The sequence below is a fragment of the Cupressus sempervirens genome, chromosome 5 (genome assembly GCF_028749045.1).
Source record: "Cupressus sempervirens isolate cs-2001-9-10 chromosome 5, ASM2874904v1, whole genome shotgun sequence".
In the NCBI taxonomy this organism is placed as follows: Eukaryota; Viridiplantae; Streptophyta; class Pinopsida; order Cupressales; family Cupressaceae; genus Cupressus; species Cupressus sempervirens.
This window is the reverse complement of record NC_143122.1, coordinates 998,014,481-998,038,189: the sequence shown is the minus strand read 5'-3', so window position 1 is coordinate 998,038,189 and position 23,709 is coordinate 998,014,481.

The window sequence follows — 23,709 nt, the reverse complement described above, 5'->3', positions numbered from 1 at the left end:
ATTCATCATCACTTTCACTTTGGTCTTTTTCACTAGATTCTTCATCTTCATTTGTATACATAATTTTTTTTATCACTATCTCTTCTAGGGTTAAACTTCGCTTTATACTTTTTTTCTCTTTTACGACATTTAGATGCATCATGACCAAATTTATTGCAAGTCCAACATTTAAAGATTTTCTTACCATCTTTTTGTATTCTCACTAAAAGGGCTATTCCTTCTTCAATCTTCTTATCTTCATTAGGTCCGCTACTTTTAGAAAAATCTCCATGAGTGCTTTCACTCTTTGTCAAATTAGGTCCAATGTTTAGGGCACTAAAGGCTATTTCAACTCTTGCAAGTTCACCAAAGTTTCTCAGATCTTCTTCTAATGATTCTAATATTTTGAGTAATGTTTCCTTAGTGAAGCCTGTTGGTGTTTTAAAATGATTAAAACCACTAAGAAGAAAAATGCTTAATACCAAGATGATAATACTCATACAATCTAAAAGTCAGCCAATTCTTGTTAACAATTGCATGTGTAAAGCATTTGGACCCAACTTCGACAAAACCAAAGGTGGTTTTCTACTCTTTTGGCTTTGCAAAACTAGGGTGGGTATACCCAGGGATGATTCAAGACTGGGAAAACTATATGAGGATTATTTTTAGTTTCATTCTGATTCTCATATCAAAATCTTCAAACACATACATAATTCTTAATAACTTGATAAACACATCCCATATAACAGATATGTCCAAAATTTATTCTATAAATCTACTGATGTTCTTAACAATAGTGGCTAACTAAAGTTAAAAGATTCCATGCAGACAAGTGCTAGCCAGCTTTGAAGATCTACAGGAAACAAAAGTAAAATTGATTTAATTCTGCATTTTTGACAACCATTTTTGACATACTTCTCCTTCAGCTGAATCAATTTGATCAGTTCCTAATCCATTGGGGTTCAAAGTCTGTAGCAAATTATTAGATCTAATTTGTTGCCTTACAACAAATTCTATCAGCAATTGTTATCAGAATTCATCATTCAAAACCCTTTCCACTACTGTAGAAACCTTATCACATTTACCAAAGCTTTTATTTAATCCATTGAATTAGCACCAGTGATAAATAGATATACAACCTAATTGGATTGCATTCAATTTGCACAAGCCTTTACTTATACAATATCAAGATAACCAAGTAATAAAAAGGAGACAAGATTCAGAAAAGAATGATATGGGAACAATTCACAATTTGTATTTATTTTCTTTTAAAATTGTATACCATTTACAATAGACTCAGAATGACCTTCAGAAAGAAACACAACTCAGTCTATATTCATGTATCCTCAGAGAATTGACAGAGAAAATACATCATGAATTTGCTTTCAAAAATTTGGACCAAAGACAGACTAAGCATATCACTTAGAAAATTAGAATTTAGACCATTCTTTAGCCTTGGAATCTCACTTAAATAATATGAGATGCAACAAGCTTTAGGCTAGAAGAAAAAATGACATGTGTCTTCTAGAAGATACTGACATATATCTATCATAAAAGACAAAAGAAAATAACAAAAAGGCTATTACATCGAACATTCCTTGGTGGGTCCCTTTTTGTTATGCTTCTCAGTTGTTGAGACAAGAAAATATGATCTGATTCTTCAATTATTCTTCATTCTTGAAGTAAATAGCCATGAGGTTTGAAAGTGATGTATCATCTTCAGTTACCTACAAACTTACTTTAATCTAGGGATTTTCCATATCTTCATTATTAACCATGAGGGTAACTTTTACTTTTGTATCTTCCTCCTCATTATCTTCTGATATTTGTACTAAGAACTGATTTTTCCATTCATTATAAGCAGCATCATCTGGCCAATCAAAAATTAGAGCCTCTCTTTGTATAATCACTAAAGAATTTGCAAATTCCTCTAAATCATCAAACTCTTTTCTCTTGGCATTATAAAATAACTATATCTTTACCAACTCTTCGTTTGTCCTTGCCCAGAACTAGTGGCCAGTTTCACTCATGATGTTCTTGATCCTTTCATAAAATAACTCATCCAACTCCTTTTTGCACTTTTCCTTTTCCTTTATTGTATCAACAAATTCTAAAGCACAAGGAAATAAAGTGAATTTTTCAGCAATATACTGGGAAAAACAAAGTGTTAATCTTTTCTGCAAAGAATCCCTTTTATCATCAAAATCTTCTAGTTTATTTAACAAATCAAAATTTTTCTCTACTTGATGATAAAGCATTTGGACAACAGATATACATATAATTGTGATATCATTATTCCTCTCCCTCCACTTCTGTGTAAGGGGAGTCAATTTATCCTTATCTCTGTTCAACGCATCCATGAGGATTGCAATTCTTGTCAACTGATCAAAGCGGGTTGACCATTGTATTTTATCCCTTAAATACATCACACCCTGCTTTAATTTTCCTTCATATTGATTTTTTAATTCTATCTGCAACTCATGTAATTTGGTTTTTTCTTCTTCAAAGTCCTCTACAGTATAGAATTGGGGCCATTCAGGGGTGTCTGGTATTTCAACAATAGGGGTTGCTCCAAAAAATGACTGTGAAGGGTATGCAATTCTAGGTGCACTGGATTCTCCCACTTTTCTCTGCCCAAGTATCTTCTCCATTTGAGACACTTTATTTTCTAGTGACTATATTTTTATACCCCTTTCCTCATATGCTTTTAAAACTTCTTCAAACCTAGCATTGAGTTGGGTAAATCTATCTTCTTCCTGGCCAGATACAACACCACCAAATTTTAGCACTTCTGAGGCCATTTCCATTATTTTCTTGCTACTTACTTCACTAACCTTGTATACTGTCAATCTACTAGTATGTTCTGCGGTGGGAATCTCATGCATCCTGGTATTTTCCCTCTTATCCATGGACCATATGACAAGGGCTTGGTGGTCATCACTAAATTTGACTCCTCTATGAGCCTGTAGTACTTCTTCAGCAGTTGTTAGTTGAACATCCTTCTGCTTCCTTACTAAATAAAAAACAATAGAATTTGCTATATCCCATTTTGGCAGAAGGAGGATTCCTGATTGTCTAACTATTTGTCTCCCAGTTTCAGGAGTAAACTGGGAAAAATCATTCAAAAATTTTGATTTTAACTCTCCCTTAATAACCAAGTCGGGTTTATCTAGTTGCTCAGCCTTGATCTTCTCACAGGCTTTCGGCAAAAATTTCATATGTAATCTCCACAAAAATTGAGCAAAGACCCTAGATCTTACAAAATTTTCATCATTAATAAATCTTTCAGAATCCTGGGCAATCATTGGGTCAATTTCCTTATCTTGGTAATTAGCAATGGTTAGGTCTAAGGAAGGTGTAGGATGCTCTTGTGGCTCTCCAATATCTAGGTCTTTAGAAGTGACAATCACATCCCCTTCTCCACCCATTTGTCTAAGTTGTTCCCTTAGAGATGCCTCATCATCTATCTGGATTGGGGATTGGCTTGGGGAGTATTGTTCTATTTGAGAAGAAGAAGACCCCTGCTCTAATTTTTTTCTTTTTAGAGAGCTAGCTGTAGATTGACTTCTTGGCCTTGGTTTCTTATGGGGGGGTGCCTCTTGCACATTTTGAATCATGACATAACCTGCCCTTTTCTGCAATGTATATTGGCTAAGAGCTACCACATTTCTACTACTTATTCTTCTTTGTACTTCTGCTGCCTTGTCTAGATGTGCCTCAACATACACAACTTTCTTTTCAGTCATGGTTTGAATTATTATGGAAAAATTATTCATTAATGCCCATATTTTAGCTCCCTAGTATTTCTTATCTTTCAATGGGTCATACTGGGGGTCAAAAGGATTAATGAATTCCAAGGTTTTACTGAAAACTATCCATTTCTCTTTCCTCAATTCTTGCTCCTATAATGTGAAGATATTTCAGATTATATCTTCTGGATAGTAGACCTGATGTACCATATGGGAAGCTCTCATCCTTTCTTTTAATAGGTCATAGAATCCTTCAGGGTCGATGAATCTGGCGTGAGACTCTGCCATGTTATACCTATCCAAAAAAAAATTCAAGTGCTTCCACCCTTTTTTGACAAAGAAAAAATCATGCACTATAGTAACCATTGGAAAGAAAGTGCCCCTATTAAAAAATTCCCTCTCATCTATAGTGCCTATCTGTCATAAGAGTTCAACAATCCCTATCTTTAAAGGCACATGAAACGGTAGCACATGAGGTTTTCCCAAAAAACCATACACTCTTATCATTGTTGAAACATTGTAGGGAATTATATCCCCCTAGTTATGACTAACAAGTAGCCCTTTAGCATGGTCCTTGGGTCTGACCAATTCTAATAATGCTTGTGGGATTCTAGGGCTATCTCCTCTTAAAAGCAGTCTAAGCTTTGATGCAAAATACCTGTCAAATCTTACATAACTAGCATCTGTGGCTTTTGAATTCATATCCACACTCCACAACTGCACTAGATTCCTCTCTCCATCCTTTGTTGTTTCCAACTCCATTCCCTCGGCAAATAAAGTATATCCATTGTATAAGCATACATGCATCATCAATGAATACCAAAAGAATGGTTTGTTTACTTTTCCCCTTGCTATTCCAACCAAACCATTGTGAATCTCTTTTGCTAGAAAAGTGGTAAAATCTAGAATGGTACTCATTCCAAATTGAAGGATTTGAGCCATTATAAGGACACTAGAACCTAGAATTTGATCACCTTCATCTATCCCAAAAATATTTCAAAGAGAAAAATGCAGTGCTTGAGCTCTCAAGTTGAAATGTCTTCTCAACAATGGCTCTAGAGTACTGGCTGTAATCACAAGCAAATTACCAACCTTAGCAGCATGCTCCTGTAGTGGCCCTATACTTACGTACATTTTTTGTGCATCATATCTGGCTTGCAAATCATCCATATCAATGATTTCATGCACATCGTGGTTAGGGTTAATGTTGAAAACCTCAATGAATAGCTCAGGGTAAACCCTAAAAATATTGACTCCAGAATGATGTTTTACCCATCTCGTGATAGGATCATACTTCATTGCTAGGTCCATCAGTAAATCACTATCAAAGAAAATAGTGGGGACTATCAATTTTCCAATATCAAATTCCCAAACATTGCTCATAGGAGTGTCCAGTTTTTTCTCTGAAAACCATTTCTTAAACAACTCCAGACCTCCCATGGAAACTTGGGCATCTCTTATCCAATTAGCTTTGTCATAAAAGCCTTCTGCTACAACTATTCTAGGATGTTTCGGAATGAGTTCCCTCACCTTAGTTATTTCATGCACTGATAAGGGAAATTGTTCAAGAAAATCATCATGCAGAGAATGTTTCAAATAATCTATTTGCCAGTAAACTCTTTTTGTGGAGGCATTTTCAATGAACCCTAGGAAATTCACAACAATAGATACTTCAAATTTACCTAGAAAGTCACAGAGCACTTACCTGCCATAATTCACACTTCTGCACTATATGATGTCTTCTACAATTTTACTTGAGTAATAATAGAGAATTTCCATGCCTTAACTCTAAAATTTTGTATGTCTTGATGTTCTTTCTGCACTTTAGTGGTTCATTAATGGTGAAATCATGGCTCTTTTCATAAATTAAAATCACAGGCATAAGGTCTAAATCATATTTACTCTCAGTAACTGTTGCCCGCAATTTGCACCCAAGTTTGAATCCCATTCGTAGATTTTATCAGATTGAACTGTTCTGATTTAAAAGTAACAAGCTTTATGACTTTTAGAAAAATGCTACATGTCACAAATGTGCTTCCCCCCATTATTTAAATTCTTACAACTTCATAATGTGGGGATGCACCGTCCGTTGATCAAGACAAGATCGATGATCAGACTAATCCACTTTTTATTAACAACCAGCTAGCTAAACTGACCAATAAGAAACTGGATCTAAGCTCATACTTTCAGACAACATTCCACACCAGCAGATCCCGTATCTTCTTTTGAGAAAGCAAGTACTTGACATCATCTAGTCCACGTGTCGTAAATGTGCTTCCTCGCTTTATTTAAATTCCTACATCTTCATAATGCGAGGATGTGCTAACCGTAGATCTTCAAAAGATCTACGGTGATGTTGATTCCACCCTGCTGAGCGTCTAATCATGAATTTTGACATCACCATAGACATGTGTCTGTAGGGTGCATCCCTGCTTTATTTAAACTTCACTCAAATACAAAATGCGAGGATGCGCCATCCGTTGATCAAGACAAGATCGACGATCAGAAACAACTCTTTATTTCATGCTCGTATTATCCACTTGGGCCAATGATATAACTATCGTTAACCCGTGTGTTCTAACTATTTTATTTATTTCTGACACCTTTTTGGCCCACATGGATGAGTAGCTCCAGCTAAGCACAATTTTTGATCCTATGGGGTGACTTTTGCATTCTTCACAGTTTGTTCCCACTGTGACACGTGTCACAAATGTGCTTCCCCACTTTATTTAAATTCCTATATCTTCATAATGCGGGGATGCGCTAACCGTAGATCTTTGAAAGATCTACGGTTGATAAGACTTCATTTCCATTGAGAAGCCAAAATCCTTTAGTGGCACATCTGGCAGTACACGTCATCAATCATTTATAGTGTAGCACATTGAATTACAAATACTCAACCCCACCTTACCACATGTCACAAATGCACTTCCCCACTTTGTTTAAATTCCTACAACTTCATAATGCAGGGTGCGCTGGCCCTTGATCTCTAATAGATCAACGATGTTTGAAAAACACTTCAACTTGGAATCCTTTCAAAAAGAATATCATAATTAAAAGCACATGAAAGGCTTATCACAAGGATTAAAAGGTATTTTGATGAGAACAAAACATTAGGATAAAAAGTCCCGCCAAGATACTCGAAGAAAAACCCCCTTTTTTAAAATTTGAAAACTAGGGCAACATAACACAAAGGTATAAGGGTTTTTCACACAATTAGGGCCTTTTTATGGATAATTTGAGAGCCAAACCCTGAGAAATTAAAAGGAAGATACAACCTACATAATAGGGCATAATTAGGGTAATCTAACAATTTTTAGGATTTCATAAAATAAAACCCTAATCTGCAAGAATCAATGACTTAACTAATTTTTCACCGAAATATCAGAATTTTTCTATACTGTAAAAAATCACACCAACAAAGCCCTTAGTGCACAACATCACTAGTTGAATCATTTGTGTTATTGTCTTGAATGGTGGTGGAAAACTTTTCAAGATCATCCATATGACTTCATCATCTTCCTTGGTTCCACCATGAAACCAAATACCTACAACCATTTATGATATTTTGCAAATATAATTTCTTACAAATTCATCTTTCATCATTATAGCATCTTGAAATGCACATATCTAACTCTATAATCTCATTTTTCTGCATGATCACCACCTTCAAAAGTGGATTATAAAGATTTCTTAATTTTATGAGATGTTACAAGTGACTTTGCCTAACTATAATCATTCTCTGGAAGTGCTATCTTTAGGGTTTCTCTTGCTCTCATGTTAAACATGAATAGTTCTCTTTCTTCTTCACTTCATCCTTCAAGATTTTCTTCTTCAATAATTGTCTTCTGACTTTTTGTCAAGATACAATATCATAGAGCCATCCACAATAGATGAATCTTCATCTTCTCTTTCCAACTACCATAGTTGGTGCCATCAAATCTTGTACTATCCTTCCTGAACATATTTGTCATTGATCTCCCAAAGCTATTAAGCTTATTTTTCAAGGACCAAAAAGCCCTAATTCCAATTGTTAGAATATATAGTACACTGATATAACTAAGGGGGGGAGGGTGAATTAGTTATCCAACTAATATCACAACTAAGAATCTTCAACAAACATAACCATTTGAGTAATGTGAACTGAAACTACAACAAGATACTCATACATAATAATACTAGATATGTAAACTAGGGAAACCCTTGATTAGAGAGAAAACCCTAGTGGGGATGGTACCCACAAGATGATGTAGTAATATAAATATTTCTTGTTAGAGGATAGAACTTATTAAGAGTCTATCACAACATTCAGTACTCATGATGATGTAGGAGGGATTTTGGTTAAATATTGAGGAGCATCAAACTTGAATTTTTGTGGAGCTATGATTTCATGGTTTGAGATGTGTTGGAGACACATTGGGGAGCCTTTCCTCATGATTTCGTAGAGATTGGATGGATTGAGTTAAAGTTTGAACTATTTTTACCTTACTGGTGGAACTATGTTTTTCTAGTTTCTAGGTGCCTGTTATAGGACATATAACTAATTATCCTTAATTAATGAGAGGCTACACACTGAAAGGATTAAAGAGGGCCTAGAATAATATCTATGGTAGAGGAATAGCTTCTAATTCATTATAAGTTTGGATATAGAGCAATTCTTCTAAAGTATCAATTTTTGATAGATTGTGAGATGGGTTTCCATATGTGACTTTTAGGATGGATGTGCACTTTTCCTTGGGAAATCAACATTTGTACATTTAACAAGTTGTAGAGGACCTAAATTAATACCTATGGTTCAAAGCATGAGCTCTAATTCAATCAGAGCTAGGAGATATCACAATTTTTCTAGGATATCAATTTGTGGATATTTAATTCTTGTTGTAGGTTGACTTGTGGCATTAAATTTATGTATTTGTATTTAATTTATGCTCTAGGCTAACTTTAGGATTTGATTGGTATAATTAGGGGTCTTGTGGAGTCTTTTATTTAGTTAAGTTGGAATGAAAGATATATGCAAATTTGAATAGCTAGAGTTGTGGCTTAGGAACTAGAGGATCTCTTAGTGGACATATGGGTACAAGTGTGGTTTCTTCTTGGTGTTCTTATCCAGCTGTGTGTTTGGACTAGATGAGATTGGTTTGTAAGTTGGATCTTATTGGATCTTGTAGGACTAATTTTATAATTTCTATTTGTATTTGGACCTAAACTAGAAGGCCTTATAGCCACACATATTGCATGTAATCAATTATATTTTATGAATAATTATTGTAATTTGGTATTAGATCATGCATTGTTGCTTCTTGCTATTGTGTTTCTATTATGTTGTTATATTGTTGGGCTCTAGGATATATCATTTGGGGATTCTCCTACCTTGCACTATGTTAGGTGGTATTAGAGTGAAGGTTGTTCCTAACTGTGTTGACAGATCACTAAAGTTGAGGCAATTTACACAAGGATTTGCAAAGAAGGTTGATCTTGTGGATGATTGATCTTCTTGATTGGTGGATTTTTTTCTTAGGGTTTGCTAAAAAAATTGAAGATGCCTACAATAAGATTGGACCCTAGGGAAATTAATGATCTTAGTGATTTTGTAGATGAATGGATCTCAGAGAAGATGAGAGAGAGTTTAGATCTAAGATTGCATTGATGAAGAGTGACATGATTGCTGAAATTGTAAGTGCTATAGGTGGTGTACCTAGGAATGTGGGTAAGAAGGAAGTTATGAGGAAGTTTCTAAAGACTTTAAAGCTACTAGATCTAGTGGTGAAGATAGAAGTAATCATGTTGAGAAACCTATTCAAACTAGGGCTAGTCAATTTGCTAGACCTAGATCCTATTAGAAGCTGAAGCATAAGATGGAGTTTTCTAAATTTTTAGGTACTTTGAATCCTGGAGATCTAATTGATTAGATTGGTGAATTGGAAGACTACTTTGAGCTTGAGAATACTAAGGATCCACTAGGAGTGATTTTGACATAAACTAAGTTGACGGGACATGCTACTCTTTAGTAGAAGGAACTGCAAAGAGACAAAGAAGAGGAAGGTAAAATGAAGATCACTAGATGGAGATTGATGGTGACTAAGTTGAAGGATAATTTCATTCCTATTGATTATGAACTTGAGTTGTTTAAGTGGTTGTAGGATCTAAAACATAAGGATATGACTGTGAAAGATTGTATAGATGAATTTTACAAGTTGACTATTCAATCTGGGCATAGAGAATTGTCAAAGGAGAAGGTAGCATGGTATATTAATGGTTTGAGATTCAATATTTAGGATAAGGTGTGTATGCTGAATATTTTTTTAGTTGAGGTTTCTTATTAGTATGCTTTGAGAGCAGAGAAGCTAAAGAGGAAGAATCAAGGTAGTTCCAGAGGGAATGAGAAGCAAGATAGTTTGACAAGTGAACCAAAAACTATTGAATAGAAAAGAGGGACAAGTGGAGGTGGGTTCAGAGTTAATTGTTTCAAGTATGGTCAAGAAGGGCATAGATCCTTTGAATGTCTAATTGGGAGGACAATTTCTATTGTGAATGAGGTTGCAGTCTAGGATAGTCAGCCTGAACAAGGAGAGAGTTGGCTCAACGAGTACTAATTGGTGAGAGGACATTGGATTCTTGTCAGAGGACTAGTTTGTTTAAGACTTGTTGTAAGTTTGGTGGTAAAGTTGAAAAGATGATTATGGATGGTGGAAGTAATGATAACCTTATTGCTGAAGAGATGGTTTAGAAACTTGGTTTGAAGAGACTGAGACATCCTTATCCTTATTAGATTGGTGGTTCCAAGGTAAGCATGCTTTGGAAGTGAGGGAGAAATGCCTTGTTGATTTCCATAATGGGTAGTATAAGGATCAAGTGTTGTGTGATATTGAGGATATGAAAAGTTGTCATGTATTACTTGGTAGACCTTGGCAGTGTGATTGCAAGGCTGTGCATGATTGTGTTAGGAATGTGTTTACTATTGAGAAAGGTTGTAGGAAGTTTCCTCTGATTCCTTTGTAGAATGAAGAGCTCAGTAGAAAGAACCCGAGTATTGGTAGTTGAGTTGAGTTGATAGATTTTGAGAAGGTTTGGTCATTAGCATGGAAAGTAGACCTATGGAAAACCTATGGTGGATATGAAGAAGAAGAAGAAAAACAAGGGAAAGAGTGTGCAAGTTGAAGACTTGGAGGACTTGTATGTAAATAATTAGTTTGGGATTTATGTGTTGAATCCCAAAAGATGTTCTCCCAGTTAGTAGAACATCTTTTCAAACTTGAGTATACATATTAGTGACTTTTTTTGCTACTAGTGTGGATTTTCTATTTTCTGATGTGGATGAGGTTTTATTGATGAACCATTATGTTTAGTTTGTTCTTGGTGTGAGCATGATGATTGGGTTGTTGATATGCATTTGATTCTAATGTTTTAGTGGATGAAGCATAGATGGTGGATTTTCAATTTTTTTCTATTGACTTTGAAGAAGTGGAAGCCTTTGGTAAAGATGAAGTTGGTTGCAGATCTTTCTTTAGGCATCAAAGTATGGGACACACTTTTCTATTTACCTAGGGAGTCTGATGCAGGAGCATCCTAGGCTTGCTTGCAATCCTAGATGTTTGGAGGGATTTTGGTTAAGTATTGAGGAGCATCAAGCTTGGATTTTGGTGGAGCTATGATTTCATCATTTGGGATGTGTTGGAGACAAATTTTGGAACCTTTCCTCATGATTTCATGGAGATTGGATGGATTTAGTTAAAGTTTGAACTATTTTTACCTTACTACTGGATCTATGTTATTCTAGTTTTTGGGTGCCTATTGCAAGCCATATAACTAATTATCATTAATGAATGATAGGCTCAAAACATCATGGATTGAAGAGGGCCTATAGTAATATCTATTATCCAAGGTGCAAGTTCTAAGTCATTATAAGTTGGGAGATAGGGTAATTCTCCTAAAGTATTGATTTTTGATAGGCTATGAGATGAGTTTCTATGTGTGACTTTCAAGATGGATGCACACTTTTCATTGGGGAATCAGACTTTATACATTTAAGGGGTTGTATAGGACCTAAAGTAATACCTATGATTTGAAGAACAAGTTCTAATTCAATTGGAGATGATTTTTCTCATATATCAATTTTTGGACATTTAATTGTTGTTACAAGCCAACTTGTGGCATTTAATTTATGTATTTTTAAAAAATTTGTACTCTAGGCCAACTTGTGGCTTAGATTGGTATAAGTAGCAATCTTTTGGACTCTTTTATTTAGCTGAGTTAGAATGAAGGATAGATGCACATTTGAAGAGCTAGAGCTATGATATAGGAACTAGAGGATCTCTTGGTGGACCTGAGGGTGTAAGTGTGGTTTCTTCTTGATGTTCTTATCCAATTGTGTGTCTGGACTAGCTAAGATTGGCTTGTAAGTTGGATCTTGTTGGATGTAATTAGTTATATTTTATGAACAATTATTTTAATTTGGTATGAAATATTGCATCGTATTTTCTTTTTGCTGTGTTTCCAATGCGTAGTTATATAGCTAGGGGATAGGATATCTCCTTTGGGAATTCTCCTACCTTGCATTATCTCATATGAATCCTTGTTAGGAGACTTTGAATCCCTGATAGGAGATTCTAACCCTGTTAAGAGTTGTGCCAACCCTCTTAGGAGTTGTAGAAGACAACTAGACACACTACCCAAACAACTTCAAGGGAAAGACCAATGAACCCATTGTCCAAATGATCTCTATATTATTCCTTGTAGAATAATAGAACTAAAATGTACTTCCTTCCTTTGTCTTTGTCCTATTAACTTAATTTTTGCTCCTTTAGATCTTGTAACCAGATTTCAAATCTCACATCCAATAATGCCTTGGATCACTTACATGCATTTAATAAGAACTCTACTCCTTTGTGCACTTTGCACTTGAACATGGGTCACAATACTTAAGTACACTTTTGTAATCAAGAAAAACATCTTTTCTTTATACCATATCTTTATAATAATTCCTTAAATAGACCTTGAAACTTTCCCAATTAATTAAAATAAGATAATTCATTAAATTATAATTATAATAGCACTGTCAGCTCATAATCTATAAAAAACTTCACATGTGTGATACTAAGGCTTGCACACTTTCTGACATTATCATCTACTTTTCCTCTATCACTACCTAAATAAGCATCACTTTATTACCTCTGGGATGTAAGATAGACAACAATCCTTAGGAACTACTTTCCCAATACTCTATCTTTGAATTGCTCTCTGTAAATTAGTTACAACTTTCATATGCCATTAACTTAAACTTTGTACATTTGACCACATCATCAGAACACTATGTTTTTCATGTCCATAATTGTGCATGACTAGAAAATCAAACCATTTTCTGTACCATCAATGTCTCTATTTGCTGCTCTACCAGTCTGTACTGAAATAATGTTATACTAACATCAATGACAAACACAATTGTGAAAGAAACATATCAATACTCTTCAATTCTCAAGATACTCCGCCAATGTATTATCATCAGTGTTCATGCTAATAGATTTTTCCTATTTCTTTTTCAAGTCCGGCTAAATACCACTTGAATAATTGAATAGGATTAGATCTAGCTTTAAGAGACATTATAGTCATCATCCAAGCATAATAATCAAAAAATAGAATCAAATACTTATCTCTATAGTAATCTTTAACATAAATGGGTCTACATAGGTCAGTATGAAGCAATTCCAAAATATCATTAGTAGTGTATATTTTTCTATTCGAACTAGACTTAGTCATTTTCCCTAGTTGACATTGTTTACAAATAGCATTGGCAAGCTTCTTTAGTTTAGGAAATCCTCTTACTTTCTTAATCTTATTGATATTCACCAAATTGTCAAAATTTACATGACATAATCTTTGTGTCATACCCAAATATCTTCTTATTGTGCAAACAAACATGTCTCATTTGATAAATCTAGATAGAACAAGTTACATCTTGTCTGTTCACCACTTCCAAGTAGCTTACAATCAGCATCATGTATATTGGCCTTCTTCTTGTGAAATTAAACTCTATAACCTGATTTTTTGAGCTATGAATCACTCAAAAAATTATAGTTAAGTCCTTCAACCCAGTAAATATTGTCACATTTTATCTTATCAGTCAGTTGATTAGTTCCTTTACCTTTTCCAACACATTGAATATCATTACCAAATTTTACACATCCACATTTTTAAGGACTAATGTCCTCAAATTTTTCTTTATCACCAGTCATATGATTTCAACATCCACTATCAATTATGCATATGTCACTTTTGTTTAAATATGAAATCAATACATTTTTTTGGTCTTCATTCGATTCTTCTTTTATAGCAATATAGACTACTACATCATCATTACTTTTAGATTCATTATTAGTTTATTATTCCACAATATAACATGATTTCTTACCATTTTCATCCCTATTTCTTTTGAAGTCTTGGTCATCTCTTCTTCCTTTGTACTTTTTTTCCTTCCTTTCATCCTTATCCTCTTTTTCAGGACACCTAACAACAATATGACCTACTTTGTTGCATGAAAAATAGATGATATGTAGCTTAACTTTTCATTTTCCTTTTCCTCTTCCAAATCATTTTGCAATAAGTTCTTCAAATTCATCAATCTCATCATCATAACTATCATTGTCACTCTTCACATGTTTTCCTTTCTTTATGCTAAGGACCAATTGTAACTTAAATGCGGATTCAATAGTAGAAAGTGTGTAGTTATCAAAGTTAGACATTTCAAAAGTAGTAAGTCTACCAATTACAACTTCTTAAGTCAAAGTGTTAATCTTAGTTCTTGGATGACAAACACCCTAATGGCATAAATAGTGAGTAGAGTCCTCCATAACTTTCTTATAAGAATTTCATCTTTGATTTCTCCATTTGCACCATGAATAGTGATGTAGTAAGAATCCAAGAGTACCCCTATTTGAGGTAATCTAGATCTCTCAAATAACCACACAATGAAAACACAACAACAATGCAATATCTGATACCAAATCACAATACTTTATTCATAAATATAATTTTTTACATGCAATGTGCCCATTTGTAAGGCCTTCCAAGTTAGGGCCAAATAAAAAAGAAATTAGAAAACATTTCTACAAGATCCAACTCACAACCCTAATCCTAGCTAGTTCAAATCCACACATTGGTAGAAAACTCTAAGGAAATCTTAACTAAGCTAAAATTTGTTCCAATTCATACAAATTAAATGAAAACCCTTACATTAAATATATGTTGAGACAAAAGTATGCTACAACACAAATTAAATACCCAAAGTCAACTAATAGACAAATTAAATGCAAAAAGTTAGCTCACTGAAAACTTGACACCTATAGGAACCAATACGACACTGAGTGACATAGAAACCAAGCCTAACAGGAGCTCCCAGTGCATGCCAAGAAACTAACACATGCCTAGCACTAGAGTGAATGTCAAAAAATCTATACCTTCCAAGTTTCAATACATGCCAAGTACACAGAATGTGTCAAGATCCTTCAATGACTGAGCTCCTCAGCCACAACTACACCCTTCTATTGCTGAGCACTATTGTTTGATGACTGAGTCCAAAACTACTAGCCAAAATACCCCCAACATGTAGGATTGCAAGCAATCCCAAGATGCTCCTACATGAGACACTCTAGGTTTGAAAATACATTCTCTGTAGATAGAAGAACATCTTTTTGGATTCTGCAAATAACTCCCAAACTAGTTCTTCACATATATATCCTCCAAGTCCTGAAAATGTACACTTTTTCCCTTGCTCTTCTTTTTCTTCTTCACATCCATCTTGGGTGTTCTATAGGTTTGGTTTCCATGATGATCACTAACCCTCTGAGAATACTTCAACTCAACTGGGCTACCAATACCCAGGTTCCTCCTTCCAAGCTCTTCATTCTAGAAAGGAATCATGAAATGCATCCTACCACCTTTCACAATAGTAAACACATTCTTGACACAATCATGAAAAACCCTACAATCATACTACCAAGGTCCACTAAGAAACACATAACAACTATTCATGTCCACAATATCAAAAATCTCTTGATCCTTAATGCCCAATCTGGATATCAACAAAGCATTGCTCCCTCACTTGCAAAGCATTCACACCTTGCCATTGGTCAATTCTATAAGGATAAGGATGTCTCACCCTCTTCCAACCAAGTTTTTCAACCATCTCCTTAGCAAAAAGGTTATTAGTACTACTACCATCCATAATCACATTGTAGAATTTACCACTAAACTTACAATGAGTCCTAAATGAATTAGTCCATTGATAAGATTCCATTATCCTCTGATGAATCAACACTCACTGAGCTAGTAAACTCTCCTTCCTGAGGTTGACTATCTTGGACTTCAACCTCATTCAAAATAGCAACTTTCCTATAATGAGGAAATTCAAATGATCTATGCCCTTCTTTACCACATCTAAAGAAATTATCTTTAAACACACCTCCACCTATCCCTCTCTTTTGATCAATAGATTTTAGTTCATCTTTTGCACTCAATTTATCTTTTGCCAAGCTATCTTGCTTCTCCTTCTCTCTGAAATTACCTTGTCTTTTCCTCTGCAACTTATCTTCTACGTTTAGGGCATACTAATAAGCATCCTAAACCAAATAAATAATCAACATACCAAACTCATCCTGAATATTGAATCTCAAACCATTGATTTACTAAGCTACCTTCCCCTTTTACAATTCTTTATGCCTAGACTAAATAGTCAACTTGTAAAACTCTTCAGTATAATATTTCCCACTCATAACCTTCTCTTTTAGATTCTACAATCTCTTAAATAACCTAGGTTCATAATCATCAAGAATGAACTTAGACTTCAACTTAGTTACCATGAATCTCCATCTAGTGATCTTCATTTCACCTTCCTCTTCTCTATCTCTTTACAATTCTTTCCACCAAAGAGCACCATGTCCTTTCAACTTAGTTTGTGCCAACCTCACCCTGAGTGGATCTCCAATATCCTCAAGCTCAAAGTAGTCTTCCAATTCACCAATCCAATCAATCATGTCTTTAGGAGTCAAAGTACTTGAGAAATTAGAAACCTCCATCTTATGCTTCAACCTCAATGAAGATCTAGGTCTAGCAAACTGACCATCCCTAGTTCCAATAGGTTTTTCTACACAAATCATGCCATAATTTCAACAATCATGTCACTCTTCATCAATACTATCTCAGATCTAAAACTGGCCTTAACCTCCTCCATCTCAGACCTAAAATTTTCTTTAACCTTTTCTAAGATCCTATCTTCTACAACATCACTAAAATCATCAATTTCCCTATGGTCTAATATTCTTGAAGGCATCTTCCAAGACCTATTTAAACCCAAAGCAATAGATCTACGAATCTAGAAGATCAATCATCTCTAGTAGATCAACCTTCTCTTCCAGCCTTCACCAAAGTCCTAGTGCAAACTGCTTCAACTTCGGTGATCTGTCTACACATTGAGGAAAACCTTCTCTTTGATGCTACCTGATGCAATGATAATCCAAGAGTACCATTATTAGAGGTAATCTAGATCCCTACAAATAACCACACAATAGAAACAAAAGAACAATGCAAGATTTGATACCAAACCACAATACTTTATTCATAAATATAACTATTTACATGGAATGTGCTCAACTGTAAGGCCCTCCAGGTTAGGGTCAAATACAAAAACAATTATAAAAGAGTTTTTCAAGATCCCTCAAGATCCAATTCACAATCCTAATCCTAGCTAGTTTAAATCCATACTCTGGTAGAAACCTCCAAGATGGATCATAATTTCTAAAGACTGCATAAGACCCCCTATTTATACCCAACTAAGCCACAAGTCAGCTTAGTTTATTACAAATTAAATTAAAACCCTTATATTAAATATATGTTGAGCCACAAGTTCACTAAATAGCTAAAGTTGACTACAAAACAAATTAAATGCCAAAAGTCAATTTACTAAAAACTTGACACCTGCAAGAACCAACACTAGACCAAGTGATAGAGAATCTTACCTAAGCATTAACTAAACCATAAGAATTTCTGAGCTCCTAGTACATGTTGAGAAAGTAACAAATTTCAAGTACTGTAGTGAATGTTGAGGAATCTATATTTGTTGAGGTCCAATACATGTCAAGTACATGGAAGGTGTCAAGCTTCTTCAATGATCAAGCTCCTCAGCCACAACTATACCCTTCAATGACCAAGAACCACTATTTGGTGACCAAGTCCTCAACTCCTAGCCAAAATACCCCCAACTTGCACGTTTGCAAGCAACTCCAAGATGGTCTTGCATCAAATACCATTAACAACTTCTTTAACTCTTGTGTAGTATTGTACTATATTCTAACCTTCCATCATTCTCATGTCATCAAATTTACCTTTGAGGCTTTCTAATTTGTCTCTCAAGACATTGTCATCACCTCCATATAAGGTCTTCAATTTGTCCCACATTTTCTTTTCACTTTCATAGTTTTTTAGGTCATCAAGATCGACATAGCTTAGGGTTGAGAAAATCACCGACATTGCTTGATTGTGTTCTTGCATCTACATTATTTTATCAACTATTAGAGGAGTAGTGTTCACCTTTACAAACTCATTTTCCAAAACGTTGATAGAAACATCACTGATACCAGATATGTGTAACCTCATCAAGATTTTCCATGCAAGAAAGTTTTCCTTATTCATCTTGGGTACATCTCTCTTGTGAGTCATGATTTTTAGCTTTAAGTAACTTCAAATTTCTCTCTATAAGCACAATACTCTAATACCGATTATTAGAAATGTTTAGAACAACTAAGAGGGCGGGGGGGGGGGGGGGAGTTGAATTAGTTACTCAAGGTACTTAAGTAACATTTTAATCTTTAAACCTAATACTCTTACTATTCTTCTTATCCTACCATTGGTTGGTCTCTATTGTTACTCAATCCCTACTATAAACAAAATTTAATGTTCCAAATGTAACATGCTTTGGTGAATATAAGGTGTAAAACATATAAAGCATTCAACATAGATTTGACACTAGGATTTTTACGTGGAAACCCAATTTGGGAAAAAATACCAGCAACATGTGATGATTTTTTCACTCTTTCAAAGTGAGCTCTACTAGGAGCCAACCCTTTTAATGGTTACAATAAACAGTGTTAAATATGACTTAGTTAGAGTATTTAATCCCCCTATTAGGAGTAGCCTTATCAGAGGAATTTATTTATTCCATTTAGAATGTCATCTTGTTAAATGATTTATAAAGACTATTAAGTTTTTCAAATGATTGTTAGTTCAATCTCTATTAAAATAATTTCAATACAAACTATTTACAATGATTATAAAGAAAATAATAGGTGTTGATTTGTGTGATTACAAATCACTTTGCAAGTTCAGATCTTTGTTTAGTTTAGGTGATAATTCACTAATAAGTTCTCCACTATCATCTCTATTTTTTATTCACTCAGTAACCCTTCAAGAAATCATTCTTCCCCCTTCAACAACAACTAAGCCTTCTTGCCCATATTTCACTTATCACCATCAACAACATCTCTACAAGCTTTCTCCTTTAGCTTCATATTTACTCACACACTTGTGTGTCTCTAATCCACCTATTCCTATATGCCTCTCTTTATATATGCATTTTCACACACTAATAATTTTTTTAGATTTGTACCTCTTTAAATATGGAATTCTTTCTTTACCATTTTCCATTATCACTATAGATCTTAAGGTTTATGATAAGGTTCAACATGATTTACTGTATCTATCCATCTTCTTAATCTTCATCCAGAAAACTCTTTATAATCTACTTGATAGTTCTTTACCTAATCCTTGTCTTGAATTTAATGATCCAATTCATGAATCTTATCTTCAACATAGTTTACATCTCTCAAGAAATCAACTAAGTTAGTTGGGAATCATAATTTCCTTGAATTCATCTTCAACAGTATTATGTGACTATCACTAATTTCTTACACTTGGCATCGAGTAGCTTTCTAGCTTAGCATCAAGCAGCTTGCTTGGTTGATATTGATGCTTGGTCAACACTAAATTTTCTCAACACTAACTGTGGCTTAGTTGACACTACCATCGCTCAAAATTCCTTTGCCATTTACTCTATTTCTCGGCTTGACTTAAATTTCTTGACATAAACAATCACTTTACTTTATCAAAGTCTATCTAATAAAATGTCCATTTTTTTCTTCCTTTTCATAACTCAACCTCTGTTTTAGGTGCTATTGTTATGAATAATTTCTCAAATTATCTTCATCAATCAAATAGATATTACATTTATATTAGGTAGAAATGTGTCTCATCAATAGATGTGTCATCAATGACAAACCAAAAATTGTTCCAATTGTAAGTTTCCAACATCCCTCAACTGCACTTTATGTCATCATTAACAATCTCTTTGTATGACCTCATTCTTTGTTTGCTACTCTGTCAATATTCTCATTCTTTTGATGCAATAAGGCTTTGGGTATCCCTTCAAAAATTTGGAAACAATGATCATTTGTAGGCTATCCCAACACTCCATGGATTGGTTGGGTAAGATCTTCCAAAGAATCCACCACTCGGTCCTTTCTCTCCTAGAGACAAGAACTCATGAGATCAGGCCTCACCTCAAGCTGGTCTTTAGGGCTCTCCAAGATGCCCTAGAGTTTGACCAACACCTCCACACCCCTACTATAGGATATTTACAATTCAAGGTGTCCAAAAGCTTCCAAAAACCTCAAATTACTTTTTTGTCCATTAGCTAACTTGGCTTTCACTCTTTACCTATTATTTCTTTACAACTCTAAGCTTTATACAAAAAAACCTAGTAGAATGAGCCCTACAAATAAAAAAATCCATTTTTTAAGGCTTAAATCTAGGGTCTTGTTAGTGAACAGAATGTCCTCCAAGAAAATACATGCAAATAACTCTAAATGCCCAAGTAAGAAGACTAATCAGCACTAACAGTTGGATAGGTTATAATTAAATTGATAGCCCTCCTTTGAATTTATTAAGTACAGCTCCCCGTATATGATTTATAATGAATTAAATATGAATGCTTTTAACTAGAGAGCACAAAAAGATTACAAACATCTACCCATGAACACAAATTTGATGCAGAAAAACTAAACAACTACATGAAAATAAATGACAAATGACACAAAATCCATTTACCCAACACATTACAAAGGAAAAAATCAAGAAATATCTTTTTGAGAATGTGTAGAAACAAAGCTATGAAGATATCTTGCAAGCAAAATGTATACAGGAAAAAATGCCAGTAAAATACATTTAGAGAAAACTAAAGCAATACAAAGATCACTATTAGTGGAAAGAAAATCGCTCAAACTCCAAGTTTTGATGTGTAATTTATTTTTCAAAATCTCCATTTTATAAAGTGTAGAAAATAAAAAGATCCTATTATACAGTTGCATCAAAATTGCTATCCAAAGAAAACTGAGATTCCCTTCCTTGCATTACACTTTGAAAACAAAATTCCCTTGTTCCTGATACAAAGTTCAGAAAATAATAGCCCTACTCTTCACAGCACAAAGTTCAATTTTCTTTACCCTTTGAATGAAAAATATTTAAAATTTAGCAAACTGATAATACTAAAGCTCCCTTTTCTGTAGCAACAAGTCTCTTTTTCAAAAAAGAAAGTGGAACCCCCCTCCCCATTTCACAGATGCCTCTTTATTTTTCCCAGCCAAGTTGCTTTTTAGTTATAAAAACTACCTCTAGGCCTACCTCTTTTCTTCTTTTATTATTATTTTTTTAATATCTAGATAATGCCTTCACTTTTCAATAAATCCATAAACATTAAATGATTAGGGTAAGGAAATCATAAAATAACCCATTTCTCCCCATAGGAAAATAAGCTTAGAGTTTAGGGTGGTATAACTGAATTGGAACATATATCATCTTGATGATGACTCACCTCCTTAATGAATTTTTGTGATTTGGTTCAAGAGTATTCTAAAAATCATGACCATCTTTCATTCCTTGATACTTTGGCATATATTAAAAATCCAACTGTCTTAGCAATATCATAGACTTGATAAACCGTTCATGAGGATAAAAAACTCAATGGTATAAGTATTAAAAATGCAAGAAAATTTAACAAGAGAACCTAGACCATTTCTTTGGCATTGATACTCCAATTTCATGGTCTTATTATTAGGTTCTAATTGCACAAGTTGATTCTACAACAACTCCCACTAAAATTTCTATTGTAGGAGATGATTTGGTGATTCCTTCTCTACAATATTCTTCAATAATTTCATTTGTGATTGTAAGAATTTTCCTAAGGGAAAAATTCACCCAAGAACTAAAAATTCAAACACAAGCACATAGTAGACCAAGAAGAGAGAGAGTATGATCAGAATAATAATGTATTCAATAACTGGTTAAGAGTACACTAGGAGTGCCTAAATATAAAGGCCTCTGAGATACATCTAGAATGCCTCATAATCAGCACCATGATGTGTCATACAACCAAGCACATGTCCACTAGATATGGGTTATCTTCCATTAAGCATAGAAGTAAGTGCGGTGATGAGAGGATATGCCTACAAGGGTGTGACATGCAAAATAGTGTTGTAGACACCATGTGCTTAAATAGAGTTGCATACTCGTATGTTGTCTACATGACAACTCAAAAGGTGTGCAAACTCCTAAGTGTCTCACAAATAAAAATAATCAAATAATGCATTAACCTAAGTAAACTTAAGTAAATATAAATAGTAAAGTACATATTTACACCAACACCCCCCCTTAAGTGCAACTTAGGGGAATGCCCTTAAGGTTACGAACTAGGATGAAAATGCATAATGGGTCCTAGCTACTAGGCCATGTTAGGTACCCATGTACATAATGAAAATGCAATCTCCCATAAAGCGGGGAAAGAGGGAAAACCTCATGGGAAAAATCCTCCCCCAAAAAGGGAGATAAATAAGGGTGCACCGATGGATGGAGTAATCAAGACCCCCCATTATGACATACATCTAGTATATACATAAGAGATTGCAAGAAGGAAGAGAGATAGAATAGGCTGCCCCCCCAAAAGAAGAATGCCAACAAGTGAAAGCTACTCCAATAAAGAAGTTGGTCCAAGAATGGAAAAAGATGTTCCTCCCCTTAGGAAGAAACAAAGGAAAAGGTACACTCCCCAAGATGTATGGTGGTCCTGAAACCAACTCAAGTATCCCTATATTGATGCTAAAGTTCACCCCTTCCAACTGTGCTAAAAAGAATGAATGCGGATCGATCAAGGATGTCTATTGAACCTGTTCTACTGAACCATCTTTCTCCTCAAATGACAAAGAGCCCTCCACTAATTTCTATTCATAAGGATCCACAATCACGCCAACCTATGAAGATTGATCATGTAGAGAATGGACATGAGGGTCAAAGTGAGCCCTCGCAACAACTGTAGAAGAATCATCATCAATAAGAATATGTAAGTCGTCAAGTCTATCTCCCAAGTCAACTAAAGCTAGAGCTAGAAGACAAGATGTATGATGTTATGTTGGATCTTTCACTATGGCAATATAAGCATGTGGAGTAGACTGATGTGACCTCTCATTATAACTATCAATAGAACCCTACATGTCTGATCCTATTGAAGCACTATCGCATGTGTCACTATCAGTTTCCACTATGTCTGAAGTGTGGAGAGGAGTAGAGGGTAAGCTCAGTGAACTTTCCTCAAAATGAACATCCTTCTCCACAAAGATCTCATGAGTCTCTGGATCCATCAATCTGTAAGCCTTCACATTGTCTTCATAACTGATAAAGGTACAAGGCCTAGGTGTCGGTACCTTACAACTCCTGGAAGATAGGTTTGCCCATGCTGGACAACCAAAGACTCTAAGGTGACTCAAAATTGGTTTTCCACCATACCATGCCTCAAAAGGAGTCTTTCCATCTAAGGCTGGATGAGGAGATCTATTAAGTATGTGAGTAGCACTGCTAATGGCTTCAACTTCAAGTGTAGAATCGAGAGACT